The 21,170-nt window shown below is 35.3% G+C and overlaps 1 long non-coding RNA gene across 1 annotated transcript; it reads right to left on the reverse strand.

Annotated features, from left to right (window-relative positions):
* Positions 1–2,719: 2,719 nt before the first annotated feature.
* On the reverse strand, positions 2,720–20,580 carry LOC123561235 (uncharacterized). The gene is made up of 3 exons (XR_008365911.1): positions 20,440–20,580; positions 9,307–9,378; positions 2,720–5,376 (listed from the first exon to the last, which is right to left on the reverse strand). It is a non-coding gene; the product is annotated as an uncharacterized LOC123561235 (long non-coding RNA).
* Between the last annotated feature and the right edge of the window lie 590 nt (positions 20,581–21,170).

The raw sequence follows: 21,170 nt of genomic DNA on the forward strand, positions 1-21,170 counted from the left end.
CTTGTAATGATGTGACAAATCAAATTTCATGAAGACTTCAGTAATATGGAGAAGAGTATTTTCATGTACAACCGAGCTGACCCGCTATGTACATTATTATCGTAACGAAGGTTTCTTATCTACGAAAGTTAAAAATAAAAACATCACTTTTTTAAAGATATATTTATTCACTCCACACTCATTCAAAGCAAGTATTAGTGCAAATATACATGTAAAGAGATAAAGTCAATATACAATACCAAGAATACTTTCATTTTGTTTATCAAAATGTCATCTTGAGTTATTTTTTATTATTATATTATATTTATATTCTATTTTGAAAATTTACAACTATTGCCTTTTAAAAAGGAAACCATTTCACCCATTGGGTCAAAAAGCTTTTTAAAATGAAAATATATATATATATTGTATATAGTTTTTAAAAAATAGAAGGTAAAATAATAAATGCTAAGATACATGCACACAATTTCTCTGTATATTTATGGCACAACAATATTCTCTTGTAATTTTCACAGTTATATTTCTGCAAAAACATTTCTTAAACTATGTCTGCTATATATAATAAATAAAATGAACTAATGAACTTTAAATTTTGATCAAGACATAAAAACTGTGTTTTTAATAGAATATACTCTAAGATTATTTTGATGTATGTTGCAATATCATTATGCGTAAGCTTAACAGGAAATATCAAAATACAAATTGTAAAATAAAATCTTGGTACAAAGTGTTGTAGCAGCACTGAACAAAATCTGTGTACCATACATAATTTTCATATCTAATAAAAGACATAACAACATTTATTACAATAATTATCATATTTAAATATAGCACATTGCTCATATAATATTACAGCATTGCATACTAGTAACCAATTAGCATTTCATACATTATAAAGTCAGTATCACGCCACACGTCTCCTGATTCATGTTTTCTATACTGATACCTTAAGCTGCCTGTCATTCCAAATCAATATTGTTTAGGTTTAAAACTGATGTATTGACAAAACACACAATTCTATAGGCCTTGGTAACATGCTTTTCTGCTACATTTGTCAGATTACAAAATACAATAATATTTGAGAATGCTTGATAAATGCTGTATGTTTTCATTACAGAAAACATTTCTACTGCATCATTTTATGTTCACTTAAAATATTGATGAATTGTTTTACAACTGCAAATATCAAAAGCTTGATGCTCTCTATTATAAATTTGAGTACTGTTTAGTTTTTGGAAAAAATATGTTTAATAGAGTTAGGTATTAACTATTTGCAGCCATTAAACCTAGGTATGTCTCAGTTTCCAGCTGGTGTAATCTAGTTTCCTAGGCTAAAAGGCAACTTCTCCACATGCATGGAACCACAAGGGAGACACCTTAAGTCTTTCGTCATACTGCTACAGAGGACTACCAACCTACTGTTCAAACAAATTCCTAGTCTGTGTCCAAACATTTCACTATGGAATCGCTCAAATCCTTCCTTCATCAAGATAACAGGACAGCATTGTATGTCATACTGTACATTATCAAAATATATAACAAAGGAAAATTGTTATGTAAACAATTTGGTGTAGAAATATTTCTTCTTGTAGTTTTTAATACAGCAAACATAGATCATGAAATAATGGCTCGTGCTAAAACAAAAGAGATTATTTGTTCTTTACAGGTGAAAAAATAAAAAGCATACAAAACAGAAAAAAACAATGGCAGAGTCATATTATGTAGCTTGTGTGTACAAAAGTCCTTGAGCAAAAATGAAATACAAGTAAGCCAGAAACGTGATACTGTTTAAGGCATAGAGGTATGGATATTACAATACACTATAGTAAAAAATGTAACATTATATCATAATAGTACAAAATCATTCACCGCAAACACTCATTAAATAGTTATATTCAATAACATTTATTCATGCCCATATTCAAATAGTTATGCACAAAGTATAGCCTTACATAAGGGCATACCAAATAATATCTATGTTTAACATTCTCTTTGCGGTCTGATGGAAAAAATCTAAAAATGTTAAAAATGGTGGTGATGACCTATAAAACAAAATCACAATATCCATTTCTGTTCATTACAGAATTACTACATTAACAGTTTTAGGGTATTACAACTTAATATGTAGATGTTTCAACTGCTAATAAATACAGTTATATTGCTAAAATTTGGCAATATATCTAGAAGTTACCAGGAAGTAATGATTTATCTACATTTCCATTTTTTTTCTCCTGTTTGGAATGCAAATTTTTTCATACGATATATCATGAAACATAGATCCAATCTGGTATGGCCTAACAAACAGTCTAAAAGGATGCTGCAACAAGTTGAACAGCTCCTGCTATAATTTTATTCAATTTCAGAAAAGTGGGACATATTCTACATTCAGTTTCAAATCAATGCAAGTCTCATTTAGATGTTTTCTGGATAGAATCTGAATCAAACGCCAATACGGATTAAACTAGTACTTATTTTTTCAATAAATAATATTTCCTTTTATTTCAATTCTTAAAGGAGATGAAACTACATAATATATCAGGGGAACCAAGATGCCAGCTAGTGCCTTATAACACCCTTACAAAAACTGTTTTCTACGCAACTTTTGATTCTGTGGTAATGAGAGGTATTACAAAAATAATGTGAAAAAAAATCTGTCATTCCAATCTCAGATATACTAATTTAAATATAAAGACTTCAAGGACATCAAAGCATATATATCAATAATATTTCTATACATAAAAAATAGCTACACTAGCATCCAAAAGTTTGTTTCCACTTTTGCACCTTTTTTAAAATATGGAGAGAGAAAATAATTTCTAATTATTTAGCCAACCACTTACATATGCCAAGTTTATTACATACTATTTTTTAAGCTTAATTTGAAGCTTAGTGAAATCACATTCTTTTTTGTCCGAGGAAAACAGTTTTGGTGTGTTATACACAGTTTAAATGAGACTTCTGATAAGCAAGTTTTCCTTATAACCATACACAGTGCAGGTGTATGCCTTGTGTAGAAGTGCTAAGTTTCTAAATAATGTACAATTAAAACCAAATGCAAAAAAAGTATGAAAAAACTTTTAGATGCTAGCATATGGACGGATCTTTAATATCACAGATCAAGCTAGATTAGAGTGAAACACTCACTGTATTTTTGATTCAATTTCAGTTAAGATCTTACATATTTCACAGTTGTTAGGGATGTAATATATAATGATGACAATATCATTTATGTTCCTACAAATAAAACTCATCTTTTTTAATTAGAATCTTTATAGTCTTGCTTTTTTTCCTTTTATTTGATTTTTCATTGGATAAAACTTCTGCTGACAAATGATGTGTTACATTATGAAAACTGACTACAACAAGAAAATACCTGCTTAAAAAATCTTTCATAAAGTTTAAATAATACTGAAAATTGAAAGCAGAGCCTTTTAAAATGTAAGTTGTAGAAATGCAGTAGCAAGGCTACATCACTGAAATGACTCCAATGTATTTAAAATTTCTATTATTACTTAAAAAAGAAGAAATGAGAAGACCTAACATATTCATTTTTAGACATATTAACTAGCTCTCTCTATATAAGATATAACTACAACTTTAGATCCATTCCTTTTCAGAAGAGGTAACAAACAGAAAATTGCTGAATTGCAAACTGTTGTACTCTCGTCAAAACAACAATAAAGGGAGTTGGAATAAACATTACACAATAATGTCATAAAAATCCTCCCTGAAATTTTCAATTTCTCATTTCAACTCAATTTTTAAGAATATATAATTGTCTCCTTCAAATTTTGCAACCAAACTATCATGACTGTAGAGCTTGCACGTTAAAATGTTTCCAGTAATATTCATACATGGCTAGTCATGAGGACAATTTTAGCTTCATTTCCACATAGAATTCAGAAATGTTATTTTTAATATTGTTATAACTTTTTTTTTATTTTTACAGTTTACTATACATATTTAATGATATTCTAACTCGGAGTTAATTCACAAACAATGCTTTAATTTGTAATCAACATATAAGAATATTTTGTTACTTTCATACTACTAATATACTGGTTGGGAACCATTTTCCGGACACATTTTCATATTTCGTCTCCATTATTCCCTAAAAATAATATTTGACATAAAGGAAGCCCACACTGCACAAACTTCAGCTCCTTCCACATCCGATGTTGTAATCAGCATCGCGTTGTGACGTAAAATATGGGTTTCATGAGGCCTCAAATGGGGTCACTAAAAGAAGTTATTTTCCCCCGTCAGGTAAACCAGTATCCGGACAAATAATTTGACGGTGTTTTGTTGTTAATTTGATATCAAAATAAGTAATTAAACTATTTCTACACATTTCTTTATCATTTATCTCTTCAAAATTGCACATGAAACATAACCCGACGTTCAATAGCAGCTACGAAAGCAAACCAAGGTTGACTATAAAAAACTTGAATTTCGTCTTATACGAATTCTTGATAATTCCAATAGATATAGAATAAAATTAGTGCAAAAATCGACAGCCCTGAATCTTACGTAACTTTTAGCGTGAAATTAAAAGTAGAAAATGTTATCAGCAGATAAACATTACGTAGCTTGTTTATTTCCTCCCCACTTGGTATCTCGGCATGTGTGAACTACTGTGCATGCGCAATGCTATCTTCGTGCCCCGATAAGACAGAAAGTTGTTTTGTAAACGCAGGTGAGTTATCATCAAAAACCCAAACATTATACAGCCTTATAAAATAGTAGTTTGTTGTAGACATGAAGAACAAACATCTAAATGATCTAGATGAAACAATTACATGAATTACAACGAAATAAAGCGGATATTACATGTGTCCGGAAACTGGTCTTGTCCGGAAAATGGTTCTCAACCAGTACCCGATTCTCGATATTCCGTGGTTCCTCGTTAATTCTGTGGCTCTCAAAAATACGCTTGTGCCATTGCCGTGCGTGTTCATAGTCAATGCAAGTTTCTCGGAAAAGTAAACAAATATTTTTGAGCATCCAAAAATGCGTAATAAACAGGTAAGTATAGCTATTTACTTAAAAATACGGAAATGTGAAAAAAACAAAAACTTCTCAGTGATAAAGAAAAAAAGGGTGGCATACAAAAACTTTTATTAAAATACAATCATTGTTATTCTTTACACTTCATCCTCCTGATCCTCCTTTGATTTCCTTTTCTTTTTCTTCAATTTCTTCACTGGTCCTTCTCCTCCTGTTTCTTCAGATAGTGAACCTAAAGCACCTGCCTTTTTGGATGGTATATCAATACCAATTAGTGGATGGTCATCATCGTTAAAGTTGGCTGACAAACCCCGGCCTTTACTGTCATGTCCTTGTCCGTCATTTTTCCTAGGAATGCCAGGCATAGGTCTGAAATTGAATAAAACAATTGCAACTTATTACGATTATTACTACAAGTATTTATAATATTTCCTATTCTATACATGCTCAGGTATGTGAGTAAAAAGATGGGGTACTGAACTCCCATTTTTGCAAAATGTCATTCCTGTTCCATTATTTAACTAACAAGGCAGTCTGAAAAACAGCTATATCCCCAGCCACTGTTATGGATAATGGCTCAAACCTTTGACCTTGAGTTGTGACCTTGACCTTGAGCTGACATGGCTGACTCATGGGTTCTGCACATCGTCTTGATGAGGTGATCATTTGACTCAAGTTTCATGATTATCCTTTAAGGGGTTTAGGAGATACAGAGCGGACATAAAATGGAAGACTCAAACCTTTGACCTCGAGTTGTGACCTTGACCTTAAGCAGACATGACTGACTCATGCGTTCTGCACATCGCCTTGATGAGGTGATCATTTGACCCAAGTTTTATGAAAATCCTTCACGGACTTTAGGAGATACAGAGCGGACACAAAATGTTACCAAATGATGGAAGACGGAAGGACAGACAGAGATTATTCCTATAAAAAGCAGATTCTCCATTGTTGTGCACCAAACTGCAACACTGTCTCTCTTTCCCTTACTGGTAAGGTGGACACTGCAATCACATATAAACATGGCTGAGTTTCCCGCAACTTATATTTTTTCTGTTTGAAATTTGTTGTTTAAACAAAAGGTTTAATACTGATTTTTTTTCTGCCTATTAATATTTTGCTTGTGAAATACAATGGTGTTTTTGTCACAAAAAACATATGCCTCCCCCTAATGTATACCATTGGTATGGCAGCCATTTTGAGCTGCGAAGCAGAACATGTCGGCAATATGCACAACTAGGCTTGGTACTGATCACTCCTTTCAAGTTTCGTTGAAATCTGTCCAGCAGTTTGACCTGTGAAAGCCGGATGAGATTTTTCTATTTTTAGCTCTAGTGGCCATTTTTGGCAAGTGAAGTGGAACGTACCAGTGATATGCAGAACTAGGTTTGGTACTGATCACTCCTATTAAGTTTTGTTGAAATCCAGCCAGCCGTTTGACCTGTGAAAGCCAGACAATTTTTCTATTTTCAGCTCTTGCGGTCATTTTTTGCAGCGAAGCAAATCGTGCCGGCAATATGCACAACTAGGCTTGGTACTGATCACTCTTGTGAAGTTTCATTGAAATCCAGCCTGCAGTTTGACCTGTGAAAGCTGGACAAGATTTTTCTACTTTTATCTCTTGCAGCCATTCTGTGCAGCGAAGCGGAACATGCCGGTGATATGCATAACTAGGCTTGGTACTGATCACTCCTGTGAAATTTTGTCAAAACCCAGCCAGCAGTTTGACCAGTGAAAGCTGGACAAGCTTAATGCAGATGGACGGACAGATGGCGAAGGCAAAAACAGTATGTCTTCCCCACCTATGGGGGAGACATATTTAATATAACCAGGCAAGGAATGTTCAGTAAGTTTATCTTATTTCTCAGATCATACTGGTAATCAGTTATGATGATTTCCAGATCAGTGTCCATTGTTTATGTTTCTTCAATGAGCATGCCAGTGTTAAGTAACAACAGGGCAATGATGGTCCTAGATTGCTTCACAGCTGGTCTGAACAAGTTTGGCAGAGGGTCACACAAGGAAAATATCTGTGAAATTATTTTGTGTTTCTGACAACAGGACGTTGTAAGTTTCCCCTATACAGATAAACCAGTGTATGCATATAGGAACAAGAATGAGGTCAACACTGCATGACAAATGCCCCTTGATAAAATAATAAAGTAGAGATAAAAACTATTGGACAAGGAAGTTCCAGCAATATGTGCAGGTCCACTTCATGTTGGTGATGTATACCAAGTTTCAATATTCTGATGTAGTTGTAATATTTCAAAGTCTAAAAAGGGGTCATAACTCAACAAGAAATAAACAGACATGAAAGTCCAAGCTATATGTACATGTACACTTCATGTTGATGATGTATACCAGGTTTCATTTCAATTGGATGGAAACTGGGGGAAAAATTGAGAACACAAACAATGTGATAGACAGACTATCAGTTCAAACACATATATCAATATGCAACCTTCGACATCTCACTCATAAAAGTGACCTTGTCCAGTGGTGGCCATTTTTCTGACAAACCAGAATAATTTCAACAGACTTATTTGGTATAAGATTGCCGAAGAAACATTTCTGTGAAATTATTTCAAAATCTAATCAGCAGTTTATAGGACAATAATGTTTGTTAAAAGATTTTGCCTATCTTCAGCTCTGGTGGCCATGTTTCATGACAAATCAAAAAGATTTGAACAATCTTGGAGGTCTGTGAATTTGTCTCAAAATCAAACCAGTAGTTTAGAACAGTTTATTTTTTTCACCTCTGGTAGCCTTTTTTTTCTGACAAATCTGCCAATGATGACAGTAATTGCTAGCAAAATGTTTTGCATGACTGTACAACTGGAACTGTTTGTAAAAAACATATACCCCCATGACGGCCTGCTGCTGGCAACTATGTAATTTTGTATGTTGTGACCTTGACCTTTGACCGAATGACCTCAACAACAGCTAGGGTTACTTACTGACTACAGACAATGATCCTATGAAGCATTTAGGCCACAGGCCCATGTGTTCACTGTTCACCAGATATTGACAAGAATTTATATTTACACAAGGACCTTTGGCCTACTGAACACAAAAACAATTGAGGCAATTTACTGACTACGGGCAATCATCATATGAAGTTTTTAGGTGACATGACCAGTTGTTCTCCAGATATTAATCAGTCTCAAAGTCAATGTGACCTTGACCTTTGATCTATAGACCACAAAAACAATAGATGTCATTTATTGACTTCAAACTTTGATCCTATGAAGTTTGAAACATTCTTTACTTACTGAGTAGAAACTATTTTATTCTAAAGGCCATTGTGACTCTGACCTTTGACCAACTGACTCTAAAATACACGAGTCATCACAGGGAATGATCTTATGTAGTTTGAAGGCAATCATTAGGCCTAAGGAATTTTTAGATATTGTGTGGAAACCCTTTAAAATTTCAAGTTTATTGTGACTTTGACCTCTGACCTATTGGTAAAAGATAGGGGTCATCCATTGACCACAGGCAATCACCATATAATGTTTGACGATTGCAGGCCAAAGCATTATTTAGTTATTGAGCAGAAGCACTTTTCAGTTTCGAGGTCATTGTGACATTGATCTTTGACCTACTGAATTCCAAAACAATAGGGTTCATCTACTGTCTACACACAGCTGATGACTATAGGCGGAAGTGTTCTTTACTTATTGGGCCAATATTATTATAGAGGTAATCTTCTGGTCATAGGTAATTATCAGATATAGTTTGATGACAGTAGGCCAAAGCTTTCCTCTGTTATTTTCTGTCATACATCAGGTCACTGTGACATTGATCTTTGATCTACTGACCCCAAAAACAAAAGGGTCCATCAATTAACCAAGGGCAATCACCATATGAAGTATGACTATTGTGAGACAAGAATTCTCTAGTAATTGATCAGAAATAAAATCTGTAAAAAGATCTTTTGGAAGCATAGAATGCAACTAAGCAGAATAATAGCAGACTCAGTTTGATTGAGTCTGTTCATGAGAGGTAATAAAATGTGCAACACCTCTCATGCCTCTTAGCACCAGCTTAAGCAGAACTATATTACACATTTACTAAATGGACTCCATGATCCCAAAGGACCAGAAAATATAACGTCACTTAATCCAAATACAGTAAGACTTTTTACAGCCACCACACAGCATTTAAAGATTGCTGTTGTGATAGTTAATACAACTAGTTAAACAAATGGTCTACAAACTGATAAACAGACTGACAGACACTGAGCATAACAATATATCCACTGTTCTTTGAAGGGGGGCATAATAATAAAATTACCTTTGTGGTAAAGTGCGACCAGATTCTTGTAAGTCAACATGTTCTCTTGAAACTGCACCATCTGAGTCCTCTCTAAAACAACACCAAGACAACACAACAGCAATTTTCAAATAGGTGCAAGAGTGATGACTGACTATTAGTATGAGCATCAGCAAGGAAGTAAAGAAAGCCAAAGCAAGGAGGAACACATCAACACCAAGATCAAATCTCAACAAGAGGGCCAAGATAGCCCTAGGCCACTCACCTGAAGTAGCCCACCATAACTTTAGATTTGACCTGCTACCCTAGTTTTTGACCTCAAATGACCCAGATAAAAACTCATCTAAGATTTCATGGAGAAAAACATCCTGACCAAATTCCATGCACAACAAATGAAAAATGCATAAAGTTTTTCCTTTCATTTGGCCAGCTGACCTAGTTTATGACCCCTGATGACCCAGATCTGCTCTAGATTTCATCAAGAAAATCATTCTGATCAAATTTCATAAAAATCCAGTTAAAAATACAGCCCCTATTGCACACACACAGTTTTTCTTTGATTTGACCCGGTGACCTAGTTTTTGACTCCAGATGACCCATATTCAAACTCAATCTATATTCATGAAGACAAACATTCTGACCAATGCTCATGAGTATCAAACTTAAGATGTGTTCTCTAGAGTGTTAACAAGATTTCCCTTTGATCTGGCCTAGTGACCTTGTTTTCTGACCCCACATGACCCAGATTCAACCTTGGCCTAAAAGATCATCAAGATAAATATAAATGTGACTTCTGAGTGTCCAGAAGCTTTTCCTCTGATTTGACTGGGTGACCTAGTTTTTGATACCACATGACCCAGATTCGAACTTGACCTATAAGTCATCAAGACAATTATTCTTATGAGTTCAAACTTAAATTGTGAACTGTAGAGTGTTAACAACATTTTCCTTTGATCTGTCTTAGTGTTCTAGTTTTTGACCACACGTGACCCAGATTCGAAGTTGGGCAAAAGATCATCAAGATAAACAGTCTGACCAAGTTTCATGAAGATAGGGTCATAAATGTGGCCTCTAGAGTGTTAAGAAGCTTTTATTCTGATTTGACTGGGTGACCTAGTTTATGACCCCACATGAACCAGATTTTAACTTGACCTATAAGTCATCAAGACAACTATTGTCATGAGTTTCAAACTGGTCTCTAGCTGTTAACAAGCTTTTCCTTTGATTTGACAGAGCAACCTAGTTTTTGACCCCACATTACCCACATTTGAACCTGACCTAGAGGTCATCAAGACAACCCTTATGACCAATGCTCATGAGTTTCAAACTTAAACTGGGGACTCTGGGGAGTGTTAACAAGATAATCTTTTGATCTGGACTACGGCCCTAGTTTTTGACCCCACATGACCCAGTTTTGAATCTGACCTGGAGATTATCTAGACAAACATTCTGACCAAGCTTCATAAAGATTGGGTCACATCTGTAGCTTCCAGTGTGTTAACAAGCTTATCCTTTGATTGACCAGGTGACCTAGTTTTTGACCCCACATGACCCAGATAGGAACTTCAAGGCAAACATTCTGATCAACTCTCATTAGTTTCAAATTTAAACTGTTGACTCTCTTCCTCTGATCTGGCCTACTGACCTAATTTTTGACCCCACAAAACCCAATTTCGAAGTTGATATAGAGATCATCAAGGCAAACATTCTAACCAAGTTTAATAAAGATTGAGTCACAACTGTGGCCTCTAGTGTGCTAACAAGGTAAATGTTGATGCATGACAGATGACGACAGACAAAGACCGGTCACAAAAGCTCACCTTGAGCACTTTGTTCTCAGGTGAGCTAGAAATATTATTTTCATATACCTACCTGTTCATTCAATTAGTGACATGTGATAGTCAAATATCCTTCTCTGCTATAAAAGAGAAGTGATGACTGGTCATAATTTTCTTCAGTTAGTCACACTGAGGCAGTTACATTTTATTCATATTTGCTGACTTATTTTCTCCTGTTAACTTTAATTTACTTATAATAAATCAGAACACATAAATTGTAAATTGTCTGTTTCAGTAAAAATCAAGTTACAAACTTCTATTCTAAACATGGTGTAAGACAAAATAAGAGGGCCGAGATGGCCCTAGGTCCCAAACCTGAGAAACACCATAACAGTGTAAACATGTTTTACCTAGTGATTTCATGGAAACAAACATTCTGAACAATTTATGATTGGACCAAAAATGTGGTCTCTTGAGTGTAAACAAGTAAACAAGTATTTTCTTTGACTTGACCTGGTGACCTAGTTTTTGACCCCACATGACCAACATTCATGCTTGTCAAAGATTCCATAAAAACAAACATTCTGACAAAGTTTCATGCACTTAAAATGAACAAGAGGGCCAAGATGGCCCTAGGTCGCTCACCTGAGAAACACACTATAACAGTGTAAACATGTTTAACCTAGTGATTTCATGAAAACAAATAATTTGGTCAATTTTCATTAAGATTGGATTAAAAATGTATTTTTATATATTTATATATTAAACAAGTATTTTCTTAGATATGACCTAGTGACCTAGTTTTTGACCCCAGATGACCCATTTTTGATCTCAGTCTAGATTTCATCAAAGCAATCATTCTGACCAATATTCATAAAGATCAATTGAAAAATACAGCCTCTATCGCATACACAAGTTCTTTCCTTGATTTGACTTAGTGACCTAGTTTTTGACCCCAGATGACCCATTTTCAAACTCGGCCTAGATTTCATCAAAATAATCATTCTGACCATTATTCATGAAGATCAATTGAAAACTACAGCCTCTATCGCATACACAAAGTTTTTCCTTGATTTGACCTAGTGACCTAGTTTTTGACCCCAGATGACACATTTTCGAACTCGGCCTAGATTTCATCAAAATAATCACTCTGACCAATATTCATGAAGATCAATTGAAAAATACAGCCTCTATCACATACACAAGGTTTTTCCTTGATTTGACCTAGTGACATAGTTTTTGACCCCGGATGACCCATTTTCGAACTCGGCCTAGATTTCATCAAGGTAATCATTCTGACCAATATTCATGAAGATCAATTGAAAAATACAGCCTCTATCGCAAACACAAGGTTTTTCCTTGATTTGACCTAGTGACCTAGTTTTTGACCCCGGATGACCCATTTTCGAACTTGGCCTAGATTTCATCAAGGAAATCATTCTGACCAATATTCATGAAGATCAATTCAAAAATACAGCCTCTATCGCATACACAAGGTTTTTCTTTGATTTGACCTAGTGACCTAGTTTTTGACCCCAGATGACCAGTTTTCGAACTCGGCCTAGATTTCATCAAGGTTGTCATTCTGACCAAAATTCATGAAGATCAGTTGAAAAACACAGCCTCTATCACATACACAAGGTTTTTCCTTGATTTGACCTAGTGACCTAGTTTTTGACCCCAGATGACCCATTTTCGAACTCTGTCTAGATTTCTTCAAGGTGATCATTCTGACAAAATTTCATGAAGATCAGTCAAAAAATACAGCCTCTATCGCATACACAAGCTAAATGTTGATGGACAACAGACGACAGACGCCAGACGACGGACATCGAGCTATCAGAAAAACTCACCTGAGCATTGCTCAGGTGAGCTAAAAATGCAGCCCCTCTTGTATACACAAGGTTTTTCATTTATTTTAACATTTAACCCCAAATGACCTAGATTGGAAATTGGGCCAAAGATCACCTTTTGACCAAATTTCATGAAGATATGGTCATAAACGTGGCCTCTAAAGTGTTATAAAGCTTTTCCTTTGATTTGACTGGATGACCTAGTTTTTGACCCAAGATGACCCATATTCAAACCTGACCTAGATTTAATACAAGACAAACATTCTGATCAGTTTCATGAAGATCTGGGTCCAGTTGTTCGAAACTTAAACAGTTGATTAAGCTAACAGTCGATTTACTTTTAGAGTAATATTTTTACATTTTAGAAAAGTTAGAAAAACAAATGTATGACTTAAGGATTATGAACACTAAAACGTCTTTACAGTAAAAATAAAATATTGTACTAGTGTTTTCCAACAAGACCAGTATTTTGAATCAAAATTTAACGGGCGATTTAGTTTAACAGTCTGTTAAAGTTTCGAACAACTGGCCCCTGGTGTAAAATGCAGTCCCTATTGCATACACAAGGTTTTTCTTTGATTTGACCGTGCGACCTAGTTTTTGACACCAGATTACTTATATACAACCTTGACCTAGATTTCTTCAAGGCAGCCATTCTGAATAAATTTTATGAATATCCAGTGTAAAATGCAGTCCCTATTGCATACAAAAGGTTTTTCTTTGATTTGACTGGGTGACCTAGTTTTTGATCCTAGATGACCCATATTCAAATCTGAGCTAGATTTCATCCAGAAATACATTCTGATCAAATTAATGACAATCCAGTGTAAAATGCTGTCCCTGTTGCATACACAGGTTTTTCTTTGATTTGACCTACTTTTTTACCCAAGACTACCCATATTTATACATGACCTAGATTTTATCAAGGCAGCCATGATGACTTAATTTCATGAAGATCCTGTGTAAAATTCAGTCCCTATTGCATACACAAGGTTTTTCTTTGATTTGACCTAGTGACCTAGTTTTTGATCCAAGATTACCTATATTCATACATGACCTAGATTTCATCAAGGCAATCATTCTGACCAAATTTCATGAAGATCCAATGTAGAATGCAGTCCCTATTGCATACCTAAGGTTTTTCTTTGGTAAGACCTAGTGACATATTTTTTTTACCCCAGATGACCTATATTCAAAATTGGCCTAGATTTTACCAAGGAAATCATTCTGACCAAATTTCATGAAGATCAATTGAACAAGAGGGCCAAGATGGCCCTAGGTCGCTCACCTAAGAAACACTCCATAACAGTGTAAAACATGTTTGACCTAGTGATTTCATGGAAACAAATATTCTGACCAATTTTTCATTAAGATTGGACCAAAAAATTGGTCTCTTGCGATAAAACAAGCATTTTCTTAGATATGACCTAGTTTTTGACCCTAGATGACCCATGTTCAAACTCGACCTAGATTTTATCAAGGCAATCATTCTGACCAAAATTCATGAAGATCAACTGAAAAATACAGCCTCTATCACATACAGATGTTTTTTCTTTGATTTGACCAAGTGACCTAGTTTTTGACCTCAGATGACCCATATTCAAATTCGATCTAGATTTCATTAAGGCAATCAACCTGACCAAATTTCATAAAAATCAATTGAAAAAAACAGTCTCTATCGCATACACAAGATTTTTCTTTAATTTGACCTAGTGACCTAATTTCTGACCTCAGATAACCCATATTCAAAATCGACCTTGATTTCATCAAGGCAATCACTCTGACCAAATTTCATGAAGATCAATTGAAAAATACATCCTCTATTGCATACACAATGTTTTTCTTCGATTTGACCTAGTGACCTAGTTTTTGACCCCAGATGACCCATTTTTGAACTCGGCCTAGATTTTATCAAGGTTATCATTCTGGCTAAATTTCATGAAGATCAGTTGAAAAATACCGCCTCTATTGCATACACAAGGTTTTTCTTTGATTTGACCTAGTGACCTAGTTTTTGACCCGAGATGACCCATTTTCAAATTTGGTCTAAATTTCATCAAGGTAATCATTCTGACCAAAATTCATGAAGATCAATTGAAAAATACAGCCTCTATCGCATACACAAGGTTTTTACGTGATATGACCTAGTGACCTAGTTTTTGATCCAAGATGACCCATTTTCAAACTCGGCCTAGATTTCATCAAGGCAATCATTCTGACCAAAATTCATGAAGATCAATTGAAAAATACAGCCTCTATCGCATACACAAGGTTTTTCTTTGATTTGACCTAGTGACCTAGTTTTTGACCCGAGATGACCCATTTTCGAACTCAGCCTAGATTTCATCAAGGCAATCATTCTGACCAAAATTCATGAAGATCAATTGAAAAATACAGCCTCTATCGCATACACAAGGTTTTTCTTTGATTTGACCTAGTGACCTAGTTTTTGACCCGAGATGACCCATTTTCGAACTCGGCCTAGATTTCATCAAGGTTATCATTCTGACCAATATTCATGAAGAAGAATTGAAAAATACAGCCTCTATCGCATACACAAGGTTTTTCTTTGATTTGACCTAGTGACCTAGTTTTTGACCCGAGATGACCCATTTTCGAACTCGGCTTAGATTTCATCAAGGTTATCATTCTGACCAATATTCATGAAGATTAATTGAAAAATATCGCCTCTATCGCATACACAAGGTTTTTCTTTGATTTGACCTAGTGACCTAGTTTTTGACCCGAGATGACCCATTTTCGAACTCGGCCTAGATTTCATCAAAGTTATCATTCTGACCAATATTCATGAAGATTAAATGAAAAATACAGCCTCTATCGCATACACAAGGTTTTTCTTTGATTTGACCTAGTGACCTAGTTTTTGACCCGAGATGACCCATTTTCGAACTCGGCCTAGATTTCATCAAGGTTATCATTCTGACCAATATTCATGAAGATTAATTGAAAAATACAGCCTCTATTGCATACACAAGCTAAATGTTGACAGACGACAGACGACGGACGACAGACGCCGGACATCGAGCGATCAGAAAAACTCACCTGAGCATTGCTCAGGTCAGCTAAAAATACAGCCTCTATCGCATACACAAGCTAAATGCTGACAGATGACAAATGACAGACAAGACGCCGGACATCGAGCGATCATAATAACTCACCTGAGCAGCTAAAAACAGCAAAGAGTATAGACTAGACTCAGAAAATAATTATGCAAAGCAAACGAATTGTAATACAAGCAAAATCAAGATTTAGATGTTAATTTGCAAAAAACTAAACCCTTTACCAAAGCAAATGTCATTAGAATAATCATATAAAATGTTTTATCATGTTTTACAGTAACTCATTCAGTTCTCATCAGAATTTTGTATACACGATCTACATTGTGTTTGTTTTGATGATGACATATAATATTGAGCTTTGCTATCTGACACAGATAAAAAGAAATGTACATTGCAGGTAGAAATTGTACTTAACACTTACAAAACAAACAACTGTAATATGCTCATCAGTTCAAATGTATCAGACACTGTACTTCTACTGAAACATTTTTGTTTGTACTCTATAGGGATGACTTGCAAAAATTCATATACATATATCAATGACTCACTTCCTTAGAAATGCATTTACTGGACATGGATACCCTGCTATGTAATATAAAGACACACAAATATGTGTCATGTGTCTTGTTATAGTGGTCATTTGGACTAAATTATTTCAATAATTCCAACAACTTCTCACCAAGTTCTCTGTAGACAAGATTTTCCAGACAAAATGTTAAATATTTTAGCACAAAGAAGGAAGACTTTATCTCTGAGGTAGCATTTGATCCACCTAAAACAGTTACCCTCCAGCCGGATATTCCCACCTGCCACTAGTGAAAGAATCTAATATGATCCATCTAATCTGTAACAGGGTTTTTCATAAAATGTAGTTATTTTCAAGATCTAGATATAAACTACACATCATTCTAATGGTCTTCAATGCTGGAAGTAGTTTTGAACTAGAAGTTGCTTTTGTAGAAAAGCGCATGTCTACCCAAATGCATTATCATAAGACCTATAAGCAAGAGGTCAAAAGCGACAGGAGCAGAAGTCAAAGAGACACTGATGGTTGGCTACAATAGGGATCATCTACTTGGCATGTCTAATCATCTCACTAAGTTTCAACATTCTGGGCCTAATGGTTCTCAAGTAATGAATTGGAAACTGTTCTCTATGTTCAGCCCCTGTGACCTTGACCTTTGATGGAGTGACTGCAAAATCAGTAGGGGTCATCTACTCTGCATGTCCAATCATCTTATTAAGTTTCAACATTCTGGGTCAAGTGGTTCTCAAGTTACTGACTGGAAAGCGTTTTCGATGTTCAGCCCCCAGTGGCCTAGGCCTTTCATGGAGTGACCCCAAAATATTAGGAGTCATCTACTCTGTAAGTCATATCACCCTATGAAGTTTGAAGGTTCTAGATCAAATGGTTCTCAAGTTATTGACAGGAAATGGATTTCCATGTTCTGTCTGCTGCAACCTTGACCTTTAATAGTGATCCCAAAATCAGTAGGGGTGATCTACTCTGCATGTCCAATAATCCTATGAAGTTTCAACATCCTGGGTCAGGTGGTTCTCAAGTTACTGACCAGAAGTGGTTTTCCATGTTCGTGCCCCTGTGACCTTGACCTTTAATAGTGACCCCAAAATCAATAGGGGTCATATGCTCTGCATATCCAATCATCCTATGAAGTTTCAACATTCTGGGTCAAACGGTTATCAAGTTATTAATCGGAAATGGTTTTCCATTATTCAAGCCCCTGTGACCTTGACCTTTAACAGAGCTACCCAAAACCAATAGGGGTCACTTACTCTGCATGACCTATCATCTTATGAAGTTTCAACATTCTTGGTTAAGTGGTTCTCAAGTTAAAAACCGGCAGTGGTTTTCCATGTTCGGGCCCATGTGACCTTGAATTTTGATCAAGTGACCCCAAAATTGATAGGGGTCATCTACTCTGCTGCATGTCCAATCATCCTATGAAGTTTCAACATTGTGGGTCAAGTAGTACTCAAGTTGTTGATCGGAAATCGTTTTCCATGTTCAGGCCCCTGTGACCTTGACCTTTAACAGAGTGACCCCAAAATCAATAGGGTTCATCTACTCTGCATGACCAATCACCTTATAAAAAAAATTTCAACATCCTCAGTCAAGTGGTTCTCAAGTTAATAATCATCAGAAATGGTTTTCCATAATCGTGCCTCTTTGACCTTGACCTTTATTAGAGTGACCCCAAAATCAATAGGGGTCATCTACTCTGCATTACTGATCATCTTATGAAGTTTCAACATTCTGGGTCAAGTGGTTGAGACTCAAGTATTGATCAGGAATGGTTTTCCATGTTCAGCCCCCTGTGACCTTGGCCTTTCATGGAGTGACCCCAAAACTATTAGGGGTCATCTACTCTGTATGTCCTTTTACCCTATGAAGTTTGAAGGTTCTAGATCAAATGGTTCTCTAGTTATTGATCGGAAATGAAGTGTGACCTACGAACGGACGGACAGGGCAAAAACTATAGTTGGGGGAGACATAAATATCTTTGTGTCAATATCTTTATTACCAAAAAATGTAAAATTGTAAAAAGTTTTTCACTATGAAATATTGCTTTTATGTGAATTAAGATATCCTGGAGGTTTTGTAACAATTCATTAAACAGGAGGGCCATGAAGGCCCTGTATCGCTCATCTGACCTAGGAATCATCAAGATTAACATTCGGACAAAGTTTCATTAAGATATGGTTATAAATGTGGTCTCTAAAGTGTTAACTAGCTTTTCCTTTGATTTGACCCAGTGACCTGGATTTTGGCCCCACATTCGAACCTGACCTAAAGATCATCAAGATTAACATTCTGACTAAGTTTCATTAAGATATGGTCATAAATGTGGCCTCTAAAGTGTTTACTAGCTTTTCCTTTGAACTGACATGGTGACCTAGTTTTTGATCCCACATTACCCAGATTTGATCTTGACCTATAGATCATCAAGATTCACATTCTGACCAAGTTTCATTATGATATAGTAATAAATGTGGCCTCTAGAGTGTTAACTAGCTTTTCCTTTGATTTGACCTGGTGACCTAGTTTTTGACCCTACATGACCCAGATTCAAACTGGCCCCTGAGATCATCAAGATTAACATTCTGACCAAGTTTCATGAAGATACAGTCATAGATGTGGCCCTTACAGTGTTAACAAGCTTTTCCTTTGATTTGACCTGGTGACCTAGTTTTTGACCACAGATGACCCAATTTCAAACTCGTCCCAAGATTTTATTGAGGGTAACATTCTGACCAAGTTTCATTAAGATTGGGCCAAAATTGTGACCTTTAGAGTGTTAACAAGCTTTTCCTTTACTTTGACCTGGTGACCTAGTTTTTAGTTTACTGTCAAATTATTGACGATGGATGACGACGGATGAACACAGGGTGATCACAAAAGAACACCTTTGAGCACTTCAGGCTCAGGTGAGTTAAAAAAAAAACAAGTTAGTAACAGTGAAGATTTTTTTTCTGAAAGAACATAACATGCACCATGCACAAGTATTTTGGTACTGATCACTTGTGTGAAGTTTCATTAAATTGTGCAAGGGTATAAGGAGGGTTGGTGTGCACAAGATTGTGTCTACGGACAGACAGACAACCTGAAAGCAGTATACAGTCTGGTTTTTGCACATGACACACAACGTCTTATGTGTAAAATAATGTCAAAATTGACATTTTTTAAAACATTTTGGCATCAGAAATGGCTGAAATTTACAATGGAAAATACCTCATTCTTGATGATAAATTAAAATTTAATAAAATTTAAAACATTCCTACTATCACTCTCAGAGTTCTTTTAGATCTTGTACAATAACAATGGTATTGTTATATATTCAAAGAGAAGTCAAGGAAAAACCTTGCTGCAGAAAAAGTAGATGAAACAGTAAAGCTCTGGGTCTGATACATCCTCTTTATCAGGTGAATCTTTTAACCCAGTTATTTAAATATCTATCCATGTACTATAGCAAAAACTAACCTCAAATCTTTGACCTCTAACTTTGATCTTAGCTAGGTTTTTAAGCCAGGGGTCTGGGTTTGGCTTGCAACATATTATCTTGTTACAGTGGTCATTATTTCAAAATCCCACCATGAACCACATGAACAACTAACTAGTTTATATAAGAACAGGGACCATCTTTAGTCTCTGTGACCTTTGGTTTAGAGGTTTGGGTTTAACACATGACAATATCCAATTATGGCAGTCATTTGTGTCATGTTATCTTAAATTCCCACAATTCCCACAATGCATGACAAAGATCTAAGCCAGACATGAACTACATACAAACACACATGAATGAGATAAAACTGTATGCTTCCAACAATACATCATAAATAGTTGGGGCATAAAAACAGAGAGTGAATGAGTCACTTTAATGATTTTTTCTAGTATATTATACTTTGCTATAGGTCCATTCTCACCTGCCATTCAATGTTGTTCCTGCTGCTGCTCCTGCGTCAGATGGTGGTGGTGGCTGTTTTCTTCCTTGATTATGTTGTTCATTTGCTGTATGTGCCACTGAGTCTTTAGATTTATTCTTCTTTGTCTCTGACTTTTTCTGAGCTGTGTGTGGGTTTCCACTCTGTGTCTCATTTCTAGGTGTTCTTACCCTTGGTTCTACATCTCCATTGCCTGTATCAAAAATAAAATATTCACTTTCTTTCTGAAATGAAAATAACTGTCTAATGAAATAAAAATGACAGAAAATCAGATCTCAAAAAATCTAAAACAGCTCTTTTTCTAAAGAAAATCACTCCTTCTGTGCTCTTTCCATTAAGTAAACCAAATTAAAAATATATGACATGAGAAAGTTTTGTTTGCAACGTTGAATCATAAAGAACATAAAAGATCTACAAAATGAACAACAGCTGTGACAACACTACAAAACCAGGCTATCAACATCTAATCAGAAACCATTCTGTTTTCAATTCAGCATTTCAGGAAATGGAATCATACTAACTACCAATGATACAAATCTAACTTCCAAAGAATATAAAATGTTTCAAAAGGGCATGGATGCCCCCACTATGTGATTTAAAGACAAAAAAGACAGTGTCAGTTCTGTAATGGCACTATGACAAAAGAACACGATCATATTCTGTACTTTTAAACTGAAAAAGATAAAATACTGCAACATTAATTTTAAAAATGA

This window comes from Mercenaria mercenaria, chromosome 10, assembly GCF_021730395.1.
Source record: "Mercenaria mercenaria strain notata chromosome 10, MADL_Memer_1, whole genome shotgun sequence".
NCBI lineage: Eukaryota > Metazoa > Mollusca > Bivalvia > Venerida > Veneridae > Mercenaria > Mercenaria mercenaria.